Source organism: Crinia signifera, chromosome 2 (genome assembly GCF_055691185.1).
Source record: "Crinia signifera chromosome 2, ASM5569118v1, whole genome shotgun sequence".
Classification (NCBI taxonomy): domain Eukaryota; kingdom Metazoa; phylum Chordata; class Amphibia; order Anura; family Myobatrachidae; genus Crinia; species Crinia signifera.
In genome coordinates this window covers 193,479,566-193,492,520 of record NC_139218.1, presented here as the reverse complement: position 1 = coordinate 193,492,520, position 12,955 = coordinate 193,479,566, and positions in this window count along the sequence as shown.

Below are 12,955 nucleotides of genomic sequence, written 5' to 3'. Positions count from 1 at the left end.
GAAAATGCTGGCCATTCCCATGGAGATTGCCCGGTGACGCGGGTGTGACATCACCGGATGTCAGCTGCCTTCCCAGTTCCTGTTGAGGGTGCATGCAAATCTAATTGACCTAAGAGTCACTTAGATATGCATGCACCTTCCACATCATTCGATGGTTGGCGACCATCGAATGATGTAGGTGTTTCTCCATGGTCTGCGACTGGATGTTTATGTTAAACATCCATTTGCAGCTGCGCGGGCAAACCCCGCAGCCTTGCGAGTCAACCAGAATAAGGGCTATGTCTGTATGCATTTAAACTAATACACATTTTATACAAGACCGGAGAGTACTGCCTCGTTCCTGCATGTATGGGCAGTGCAGCTGGAATCAGCGCACATTACATCCAGGGATCACTGTATGTATCTCATCTTCCGGGAGTGCACCGCGGCAGCTGCTCACTGAAAAGGAGTGTCTATTACACCCTTTTAGCATATATATATATATATATATATATATATATATATATATACTGTATATACAGTAGATGTGTCCATGTGCAGTAGATGGCCCTTCTAGTCATGTGATAGTGCTGAGAATATTAAAGCTGAGAAACTTGATAGTGCTGAAAATCTTTTGAACCACATCTTCCATTAAAATGCATCTTATTGTGTTTTCCATTAAAACACTGTAATGTAGCATTTCATATGCATATATCACTGTGGTCACACACATTGTAGGCATGACGCATATGATTTTAATCAGCATAAGCTGCTTGTGTGTCCTATTTGCTTTAATGTGCGAATAAGATACATTGTCACAGGAAAAGTTGCTCAGAGCCACCATGTCTTATGTTGCTCACATGCTATGTGTAACACAACGTGTAGCCTGTGTAGATGCATGTGGACACATCTGTATTAACATATCCATCACGAAGAATAATAGTTGTGTCATCTTCAATTGATATATAGAACCAGAGATAATATACTCTACATTACATACCATAGAACCAGAGATAATATACTCTACATTACATACCCATATCCTTATATTGTGGAAATGCTGTATTTGCAGCGAGTTTTATTTGGTACTATGAATCAAATATTCTGTAAAAAGGTTTATCCACCCTGATATTATTGATATACATTTACCTCTGATAGGAATACCATGGCTGAACATGCTGTAGGCTGGCATTCTCTGATGTAATAAGGATTTATACAATGCTTCTCTACAAAATACATTTTGTGTTATAATGATAATGACCCAGCCTACTGCGCAATGATGTGATTTCTGTAATTGTGTATCATCAGGCTCCCCCCACTGATGAAGTGCAGAAATTGTAAGCTTGCTTTGCAGTGGCAGTGGGAGTCAGTCACTATGGTCCTGCAACCTAACTCATCATTGTGCAGTTGGGGGCATGGCAGTTACAGTATGACACATTGTAGTAGTTCCTTTTTCTATATTGTGAAGATGCTGGTATAAAAGCACATAAAAGTATGTTCATGTGAACTTATATAAGTAGATGTTGCAGTATATAATTATTTATAAAGGATTAAGAATTATTATGGGTCGGGATGTTTTAGACTGGGTAGAACACGAGTGGGGTGATTATTATCTAAGGGTTGAGAAACACTTTAAATGAATACTGTACATGTCTATTGTTCGTGCAGATCCTGCAGTTTCACCTGTGACAGTTCCCACTTAGTTTACAATTGGTATAATGTGGGCTCCACTAACAAATTGATGAGCAGGATAGTTTTGCTTATCATGTAACTGGCCTATTATTGAATTTTTTTCATACAAAAGAGGACAGTTAGAGAATTTCCACATATTATAGTGCGTCACAGTCCTAATTTGAGAGGGCTGCCTTCCATCTTGGTTAACCTGACGTAGTCACTATATGGGCGGGGGCTGGGATGTTTGCTGTCCTTTCAGTGGTGCACATTGCTAGCGCAGCATCAATGAAAGGTTCTCTTGGCAAGAAGAGTTTACATATTTATTATTTTTAAAATTGTAGCATTGAATTTTAGCATCACCACTAAACTTAGTTTTTAACCTGGAATACTATTTGGGGCTGATACTGAGTAGCAGGTATGTGTGGCTACTTACGGCTTGGTTTGGCAGACTATGTATGCTGATTATATGTTGCCGAATGTGTTTACTGCTGCAACCACAATTAGTATTTGGGCTTGCCCCCACCCCATGCTTTGTACAATTATTATATCTGAAATAGGTCTCCTATCTCTGTGTCCAAGCTCCTAACTAGCACAGAAGTCCCTCTATATACCTGCAACACATAGAAAATGTCTCAGCTCAGTGTGATTGCAAGAGCTGGCTGTGAAGGAATAACTACCATGGGTGCTTGGAGTGTAGCTGCTATGGGGCCCATATCTGAGAGGGGCCCACCCTCCCTGTCACAGTGAAATATTTTTCACCATTGGGTAGTAGTACATGGGGCCTGCATTGTGTCTAGTTATTCCCCTGGACCTGCTCATTGAAATGTAGTATAAAGTGAACTGGAGGGCATTATCATGTTACATAATACGTGGGCACAGTATGTCATAATGTGGATTGGGGGCATTGTTTGCATAATGTTTACTGGCAGCCCTACAAAGTGGTATAATGTGAACTAGGGTACTACTATGGGGCATAACATAACATAAAATTAACAACAAGCAGAATGGTGCCAATCTAGAAACATTTGGACAGGGGCCCCCTTAAAAAATGTTGTTATGGGACCCACAAATTTCTTCCTTTATTTCTGAATGCGGTGCATGTGAACTTTGCAGATAGCTGTGGGATCCTGGCACATGTGATCTTGCCCTTTAGATCTGCTCTGACATTTGACCTACATGGAATAAAATAAACTTGTTGATGTTGATACATTACTGAAACTTTCACAAGTATACTAGTGACGTTTGACTCTAGAGACAATTGTAATCCATTCTTCAAAGCCTTAAATTATGAAGTGATTTTTAAAAATGCACATTTTCAGTGACAGTTTGACCCACAAAGAAAAGGAAAAAAAAAAACATTTTATACTTCTCACCAGGCATTTCTATTTGTGGATAAAGGGTCTGAGTCGCATGTACTGTATGTCCGAATGTAGCCATAACTCAAAGTATACAGCAAACTGTGCATCTCTTTCTACCGTCTAAGCCAATTTAGAATCTGAGTTGCCTTTTCCCAGTGGCTGAATGGGTATCAATGGGTGGCAACTAGGAATGTAAAAGAAGCCTTTTGTTGGTGTTCTGTCCTAGTTGTGACCTACAGTATTCTTCTGAGTTGTGTGTATGGAGGGTTTTATCTTGTGCAGTGAGCATGGATTGGGTGTAATGATGGATCGCTGGGGGTGGTGCTGTAACATTGATGCGTATGGGTGGATATTTTAATAGGAGATCTGACTGCAGTACATGGTACTCAGAATCAATGCCTGCTTATTTAGACAGAAAAGCCGCTTTCCAATAGCATAGTAACCTGCTGCAGAGAGGTGACCAGGCCAAAGCTGTGGGGACTTATTTACAAACAACACTTTCTTCATTTCATTTATGGTATTTGGTTAATTTTCCCACATGGTTTAATATTAAAATCAATGTCAACTAATGCTATGACCTATGCTTTAAGAAAACAACCCCATTTTTACTACTACTGCAATGTGTTATTTGCCAAAGACACATATACTGTACAACTGCATGGACACTTTATGGGGTCTTGTGCTCACATAGTGGTAAAGGTGGTGGTGCATTGGATGATGGATTGAAGTGTATAGATTCAGCAGCACTGTTTGCCTTATTTTACACAGGTACCTAATTTTTAATAGGTGCACATCAGTAACAGTAACATTCTTAATTGTATAAATCATTGAGAATTCCAGTTAAGTACGTCATTATTTATTATAAAATAATGACATTTTGCAACTAAACCACCTGTCTTAGAGCTTAATCTGGATTCAGGCAAAAAGGTGAAAAATATGTCCTGTAGCATAGTAACATGAATTAATTTAACATTGTAACCTAGTACAGGCCTGGCCAACCTGTAGCTCGCCAGCTGTTGTGAAGCTACATATCCCAGCATGCCCTGCCAGAGTATTGCTATTAGGGATTGCTAAAACTGTGGCAGGGCATGCTGGGATGTGTCGTTTCAAAACAGCTAAAGATCCACAGTTTGCATAGGCCTGCCCTATTAGTTCAAATACATAATAAATCATTATAACAATAAATGAACTTTCCAGTGTATTGGGTGATACCCATTTTTATTTCTTTCATTTAAGCACACCTTAGCTGGTATCATTCATGATCACTGTGACCTATAAAATATACTGCCAAAATCTTGTTTTAATCGTATACAGGAAACAGCTACAATGACAGAACTGATGCACTTTGGGGAGTACTAAATGTGAAACACATCACAAAGCTGCAGGCGCTTTCAGGTGATGGCAACAAATGAGAACCTGTCTTGTTTCTTAGCAATTGCTTTCTTAAAGGCACACTACCTCCCTAAACATCTCATAATAACATACAGTACCTCCCAACATGACCCTCTCTAGGAGGGACACAATGCTCTGCTCCTGGACTTTCTACTTAATGCATGATTATCTTCCTATTTGTTGAACAGGTTAATTGATAAGAAAGGTGCTTCAACACAGGTAATGGCAATCATACATTAAGAGGGAAGTGCAGACGCAGAGCAATGTATCCCTCCTGGAGAGGGTCATGTTGGGAGGTATGTAATAAAGAAGTATTATTCATTTGTTTAAAGCAGTGACAGTGATTGGTTGATTCATACTGCACCATCTTTTGCCTGTTGACATGTTTCACAAGCAAGGATTTGGTTAATATAGTCACATGGTATATACTCAAGTCGCTGCCACTGGATAAAAAACGGAGCACAAGTAGAAAAATCAATAGTGATAATTATTAATTCTACATCAGGTGCTTAGTCCTTTTCCATATTTGTTCCTAAAACAGCAATAGAGTATATACTTAGGTTTTGGTTTTAGGAAATAAAGGATTTAAAAGAAAATTTCTTTCTGAATTCTATAGATCTGTATTTATGATAAGTAGCTCTGTGATACGGATTTACAAGCCAGTGCTCTTTTCTGTGTGCAAGGAAAGTATGACTTCTAAGTAAATAGCAATTAAGCCAATTGCATGTGTAATGATATGTGACAGAATATAGGGTTCGGACCATGGCCATAGTCACATATGTGCCATACATTCATAAAGGCTGACCTAAACTCTAACAGAACACTATATGCTCTATCCCAGAATAGTTTTATACAGAATAGCTACCGGTGCCTCATCTATACCTGTATTACTTTATAAATGACTTATTTACTATCTCCTTTTTACTACTCCTGTAGGAAACATTATATGATAGTAGTTGTATCCCATGCTATTTTGCACCTTGAATATGGTTGCACGCACGCTTATCACTATATAATAATAAAAATGATGATATTTTCTAGTTTACTATCTGCAACTCATTATTATATTTATTATTGCTATTACTATGATTGGAAGTATTTATAGAATTATATAATTCATGTATTCTAAATGTCTACTTTCTTCTAATCTTTTTATGCATTGTTTTTTAAACCTCTGGATTTTGCTCTCTTACTGCTGTTTAAATATGTAGAATATGGAATTAACTCTTCCTCACTTTGCTACCACAGGCTTTTCCTATAGTTCTATTACGCTCAATAAGTACCTATATTAATGAACAATGTGCAAACCTTTTACTATATACAACACACATTTACCCAGCCATACACATGGATACACACATTTATCTGGAGGTGGTGTGGCTATTCCTGAGCACATTTTCTTACTGGCTTCCACAATTGATATTTCTAGATCTATTGTAATGCACAAACATCAAAAAGACTTAGGAGAAAGGTCCTATATGCGTGGCTGATACATGCTTTGATGTCTGATGTCATTGCATATAACGAAAGTTCAGCTAATCTCCAGGACAGTACAAAGAGTTCAGATTTTGGATTCAACAGCTGGATATCAAGACAGGTTGAGTATCCCTTATCCAAAATGCTCGGGACCAGAAACATTTTGGAGAACAGATTGTTCCATATTTCGGAATATTTTTATATTGCAATTAGATATTTTGATGAATCTTCCATTTATGTTGTATAAACAGGTCAAACACATGAAATGCAAATAAATATATTTTATTTGAGCGTGCAACAAGGTTTTAAAACATGAAACAATGTTTGTGTAATATCTCAGGCACTGAATTTGAATGCCAAGCAATCATTTTCTTGGACATATTTAGTGCCAGTTCCATATCATGTCCCCAGTAGTGCCAGTTACATATCATATCCCTAGTAGTGCCAGTTACATATCATGTTTTCAGTAGTGCCAGTTACATATCATGTTCCCAGTAGTGCCAGTTACATATCATGTCCCCAGAAGTGCCAGCTACAGATGTCCCCAGTAATGCCAGTTATATATCATGTCCCCAGTAGTACCAGTTACATATCATGTTCCCAGTAGTGCCAGCTAAAGATGTCCCCAGTAATGCCAGTTACATATCATGACCCCAGCAGTGCCAGTTACAGATGTCCTCAGTAGTGCAAGTTACATATCATGTTCCCAGTAGTACCAGTTACATATCATGTCCCCAGTAGTGCCAGATACAGATATCCCCAGTAATGCTGTTACATATAATGTCCCCAGTAGTGCCAGTTACATATTATGTCCCCAGTAGTGCCAGTTACAGATGTCCACAGTAATGTTGTTACATATCATGTCCCCAGTAATATCAGTTACATATCATGTTCCCAGTAGTGCCAGCTAAAGATGTCCCCAGTAATGCCAGTTACATATCATGTCCCCAGTAGTGCCAGTTACAGATGTCCCCAGTAGTGCCAGTCACATATCATGTTCCCAGTAGGACCAGTTATATATCATGTCCTCAGTAGTGCCAGTTACAGATGTCTCTAGTAGTGCCAGTTACATATCATGTCCTCAGTAGTGCCAGTTACAGATGTCTCCAGTAGTGCCAGTTACATATCATGTCCTCAGTAGTGCCAGTTACAGATGTCTCCAGTAGTGCCAGTTACATATGTCCCCAGTAGTTTTAGGGGGAAAAAATAAGTACATTCTGGAAACTATGGTTTTCGGAATAATTTGGATAACAGATATTTGGATAAGGGATACTCAACCTATATATATCAGATATATACAGTATGCCTATGATTCATGCAATTGGATGTACGAGTTTTAAAACTTTGAATGAACTATAATTGCATTGTCTTCCATGCTGGTCTATTGCAGGAAAAAGGTGTGACCCCAACACCTGTAATACTAACTGATTATATCACTTTATCAAGAGTTTGCCATAATAGTGTTCCCTCATCTGTAGACAGCAATGCACGACCCATTAAGAAATGATGGACTGTGATTTTGCATCACCTCCAGATATGCATGCATATATCACATTTTATACTGTAGTTCAATATATATATTTATTGCTTCAGAATTGATACCTATAGTATGTACTAAATAACAGAATATAGCGATTCCTTGTTTTTCTGTTTTTATAGTTTTGGATAGGTATCGTTAGATGACTGGAGACTTCTTATACATACATACATCTATTTTGTAAGAACGAAGTGCTGATATATATATATATAATATATATATATATAAATATAGATATATAGATATATAGCACACACACACACGTTTATTTATTTTGCTATTGGCAATAAGGTACTGGCTATAGATTGGCTGACAGAACCTGCCTTCATTTTCCCAAGGCAGGGAGACGGACTCTCTTGCAGTCATGGAAGCATGCACTGCATTCTGTGTTTTTTTTTGTATGTGTACAAAAATATATGGTACGGTTATAACCCTCATTTGCTGCTAATAAATTGCACAATATTTAATTGGGTTGACTGTTTAAAAAGAGAATAATGTGAACTTTCAAATGGATAGGAACTTCAAAGCCATTGCTGAACACATACTGTATACTGATGGTTCCCGCAGAGTATATATAGAGTTCTGAGGCCCAGGTGACTTCTCCTGGATAGATAACCATACATTGCACAGGACTTTTATGGTGGTAAAATGATTCAAGCATGTAAACTTTCTAATGGGTCTAGCCTTCTGGGCTTGTTTACAGTCATAAACCAAGGACCTTTTGTTCCCTTTTCGGCTGCCGTGAATTTGTTTTGATAATAACTTTAAGCTGCATTGGGAAATGGTAGTAATAAATCACTTTGTCTGATAAATAAATGTGCTCCCACTGCACAAATGTAGCTATGTTGTGGTTACTAGCCCCCTGCAGCTGAAATCGTAACCATTTCTCAAATGCAGGGCATAGTATAACCCATCTTTTGGGAACAAAATTGAAGTGTAGCAAGATTACTTATACATAGCCATTTGACTATGTCCTAGTCTAATTTCTATGTCTGCGTTTCAGTCTGTGTGTCTTTGTGTACATGTCACTGCAGGGGCCAAATGTAGATCAGCAAGAAAAGGTCTCCTGAAATTAGCATAGCCCGTCGGCTGTGACTCCATCTTTACAGCCAGCACAGGCTTTCTGTCATATACATTTAAATCCATAAAAACTGCATACTGCAATAATGACATTACCTGTTATTAAATGTATTTCTTTTTGACAATATATTTGATTTAGAAACCAACTTTCCATAAACCATGCCTTTTTATTGTGTTTTTCTCTGAGAGAGGAGCTACATGTCCAACACCCTCTTTACGTCTAGAAGTAGGCTAGGGGGTACATTTACTAAGATTTACTGTATGTCTCTACCAAACACATAGGGCACTGGCATATCACTGACGTGTTTTTTTACTGTATGTCCTGTGCGAGTTCATATTTGTCTGAATTCAATAGACCTGGTTGTGTGTTCTGCAGAAGCCCTGCACTTATCAGTGTCTCTGTTTTATACCAGGCTGCAACTGGGAAGGTATTTTAGGGGGTTGCATGCACCGGCTGCTGGATGTAATACCCATATGTGCATGCAGGGAGAAGGGGGCTGGATACAGAGTGGATCCGAATGACAGCATTGCCCCGGGTAACTAACATCCTAGTTTCAGCCCTGTTTACTTTACACTGTAATTAAATGGTTAAAAAAGAAACCAAAAAGTGTAAGATCGGGCAAAAGGCTTAACTAGCCCGGACATGTGAACAGCTTCTGTTCCTTGAAAAAACAGGTGAATGCAACCCTGTGTTTCCAGTAGCCATAACGGACTCAACTAGCAGGGGGGCTACATCACAGGATCCTGCTGCCAAAACATAAACTTCCCTCAACTAGCCAGCCAAAGCCTGTGATTACTAACACTTGAGGACCACCACAATAAAGCCCGCCCCTATCCCTCCCAAAGTACCTCCAGGCCTGGGCTGAAGCCAGGAGCTATGCTAGGTGGCAGAGGGGATGGAGTTAGTAGTGTTAAAAACAGAAAAGCCGTTGTCCGTTACAGGCCCCAGCAAGCCTATCCCTGCACACTGATTTGTGCAGGCTTCTGCAGAACATGCTGGTTGTCTGAGTGATTCTTCCATTTTGCTGTGTTCTATTGTGTTTTTAAAACACGATTCTTTATAAGTCCAGGAATTGTATTATTTTCTATAGAAAGTACTTGATAGTTGGTGTGCTGGTCTATTGGTCTCTATTTGCTGATTCTCATCTCTTTCTGTTCAAATCGTGTCCTTGGTACATCTCAGAGTTGCAAAAGCAGTGCAAAATCACAACTTGACCATACACAAATCTTAGTAAATGTACCGTTTGTTATCATTTATCTAGTAAATAGCTGGAAACGTATTAGTTGCTATGTGTATCAGCACTGCTCTTCTTTTATCAAGTTTAATAAATCTAAGCCTTGTTGTTTAAGCATAAAATAATGTATGGTAATAGTATTTAACTTATTTAAATAATTTAGTATATGCAGCAACTCTCACCACAGACGTTATTCATATTGTATGAAAAATACGTATTTTATAAACTGCCTCCAACAATTAATGTTTGGTGATATCCCTGTCTGCCATCATGTAGGTCAAATACTGATTAGTCTGATAACTCACATATCTAGAGGTGAGAAGTGTCTATATACAGTAATAAACCTGTTAGGGGTAAGTTAAGACACTATTGCAAAACATGACAATACATGACTACTAGTATCCGCCTTAGAGGATGTCAAAAACCTATTCCTAGACAAAAGACAAGCTTTGTAATATTGTCCTTGTTAAATAAGTGTTAAATAGATGCCATTTGTAGCTACTTTCTGTACACAGTATGTCTATTTTAGACATAAAAATCTACTTCCACGTGTCTGCCACCTTTGCGTTTCTTTATTTATCTATAGCAGTATTAATGGAAAAGAAGGGTAGTACATAAGCAGTCATACATTCCAGAAGGTTTGGGGTACATTTACTGAGAAGGGTGTTCAATGTTGGGAGCTATTTACAATAGGATAAATAGCACTCGCTCTCAATTCAATGTTACCGTTTCCGACAGCATTGAAGGTGAATTTTGACAAAACAGATCCAATTTTAAAACAAGTTGTATTGTATGGGCGTGGATTGTCGAATCAAGGACATTCCTCTACAATCTACGCCCATTTTCGCTGACACACCCACTTTTCGCCACTTGAAAAGCGTAAAAATTGAATTCTGCCTGTCAAGTTGCAGGCGAGCTGACCGAAAATGGCCCTGGATTCTGATTGTCGGGACGATCCGACAGTCGGAATCCTATATTGAATACCTCCCTGAGTGTCAGTTTCAAAGGGGTTTTGTAAATTGTTGTCGATGTCTAAGGAGAAAGTCCTAACAGAACTTTCAAGACTGAAGGTGGATAAATCAATGGTGCCAGACGGAATGCATACAAGGACACTAAAGGAACTAAAAGATGTGCTGGTAGCGCCATTAACAGATTTATTCAACCAGTCACTTGATACAGGTGCAGTTCCAGAGGACTGGAAAAGAGCAAATGTAGTTCCACTGCGCAAAAGCAGAAGCAAAGAAGAAGCAAGTAACTACAGACCAGTGAGCCTTACATCATTAGTAGGGAAATTAATGGAAACACCATTAAAAGAAAGAATAGTGGAATATCTTAAATTAAACAATTTACAGGATCCAAAACAGCATGGTTTTACTGCAGGGAGATCATACCAAACAAATCTTATTGACTTTTTTTACTCCATGACCAAAATACTAGATGAAGGGGGGGGCCGTAGATGTGGCATATCTAGACTTTAGTAAGGCATTTGACACTGTCCCACATTGCAGATTGCTAAATAAACTTGAAAGTGTGGGATTGGATTATAAAACAATTAAATGGATAAGAACCTGGTTGCAGGATAGGAAACAGACAGTTGTAGTAAATGGAGTGCATTCTAAGGAGGGACATGTTACCAGTGGAGTACCCCAGGGATCTGTACTTGGACCAGTGCTCTTTAATATCTTTAATATCTTTGTTAGTGACATTGCAAATGGTATTGAAGGGAAAGTATGCCTTTTTGCAAATGACACAAAGATATGCAACAGAGTAGACATACCAGGAGGGGTAAATCAAATGACTGATGATCTAGGTAAACTTGATAATTGGTCAAAAGCATGGCAACTACAGTTTAATGCTAAAAAATGCAAAATTATGCACTTGGGACTCAAAATCCCAAGGGCTCAATATATCAAGGGTACTATAATGGAAACTACCGAGGAGGAAAGAGATCTAGGAGTCACTATTTCAAGTGACTTAAAGGCAGGAAAGCAATGTAGCAAAGCAATGAGGAAGGCTAGTCAGATGCTTGGTTGCATAGGGAGAGGAATCAGTAGCAGAAAAAAAGAAGTAATAATGCCACTTTATAGGCCATTGCTATGGCCTCATCTGGAATACCGTGTCCAGTTCTGGAGATCATATCTTCAGAAGGATATAAATACATTAGAGACTGTACAAAGAATGGCAACTAAAATGGTGCATGGCCTACATCACAAAACTTACCTGGAAAGACTAAAAGATCTTAACATGTATAGTTTGGAGCAGAGAAGGGAAAGGGGGGACATGATAGAAATCTTCAAGGACATGTACTGAAATTGGAGGGAGGTAGGTTCAGGGGAAATGTTAGAAAAAATTACTTCACAGAAAGGGTAGTGGATAAGTGGAATAGCCTCCCATCAGAGGTGGCAGAGGCTAAGACAGAAGAACAATTTAAACATGCTTGGGATAGGCATATGAATATCCTTACAAAGAAATAAGGATCAAAAAGGGTTGAGATTACCTGAAGGATAAAAAAGGGGCAGACTAGATGGGCCAAGTGGTTCTGATCTGCCGTCAAATTCTATGTTTCTATGTTTTGCAGTGGTCTTATTTTGGTCTCTTCCTATGATTTTGAGCACTGTAATAATCTATCTGATACTATAATGGTAGGTTAAAGTCTGTATTTTCTGCAGGTTTTCAGCCGTTTTAGTGGAGCCACTGTTTAGAAGGGGAAAGAAAAATGTTCTTTCTACAGACCTGAAATCTGGATTCTTCTCTTACCTACCTCAGTTTTGACTTCTTAATTTCTTTCCATACATGGGACACCCTGGCAAAGAACACTAATAAGTTGATGTGTATGTGTGTATCTAAGTATTATTTCATTGCTATTTTTTTTAATCAATCAACCATTTAGCAAATTCTAAAATTGTTGCACATCAACTATATTCTGGCATCGTCATTGTTCTTTCATTGAGGCAGATGTATTAAGCCTTAACAAGAGATAAATGCAAGGGTGATAAAGAGAGTTAAACGTCCAGCCAATCACCTCCTTACTGACTTTTTTCAAACACAGCCTGTAACATGGCAGTTAGCAGGTGATTGGCTGGACATTTATCTCTTTTTATCACCCTTAATACATCTTCCCCATTATTCTAAAAGTCACTCCAACAAGTGTTCCCCTACTGACTCACATGTAGTGTTCCCCCACTGACCCAACTGTAGACATGTGTAATAATTATTATGACTAT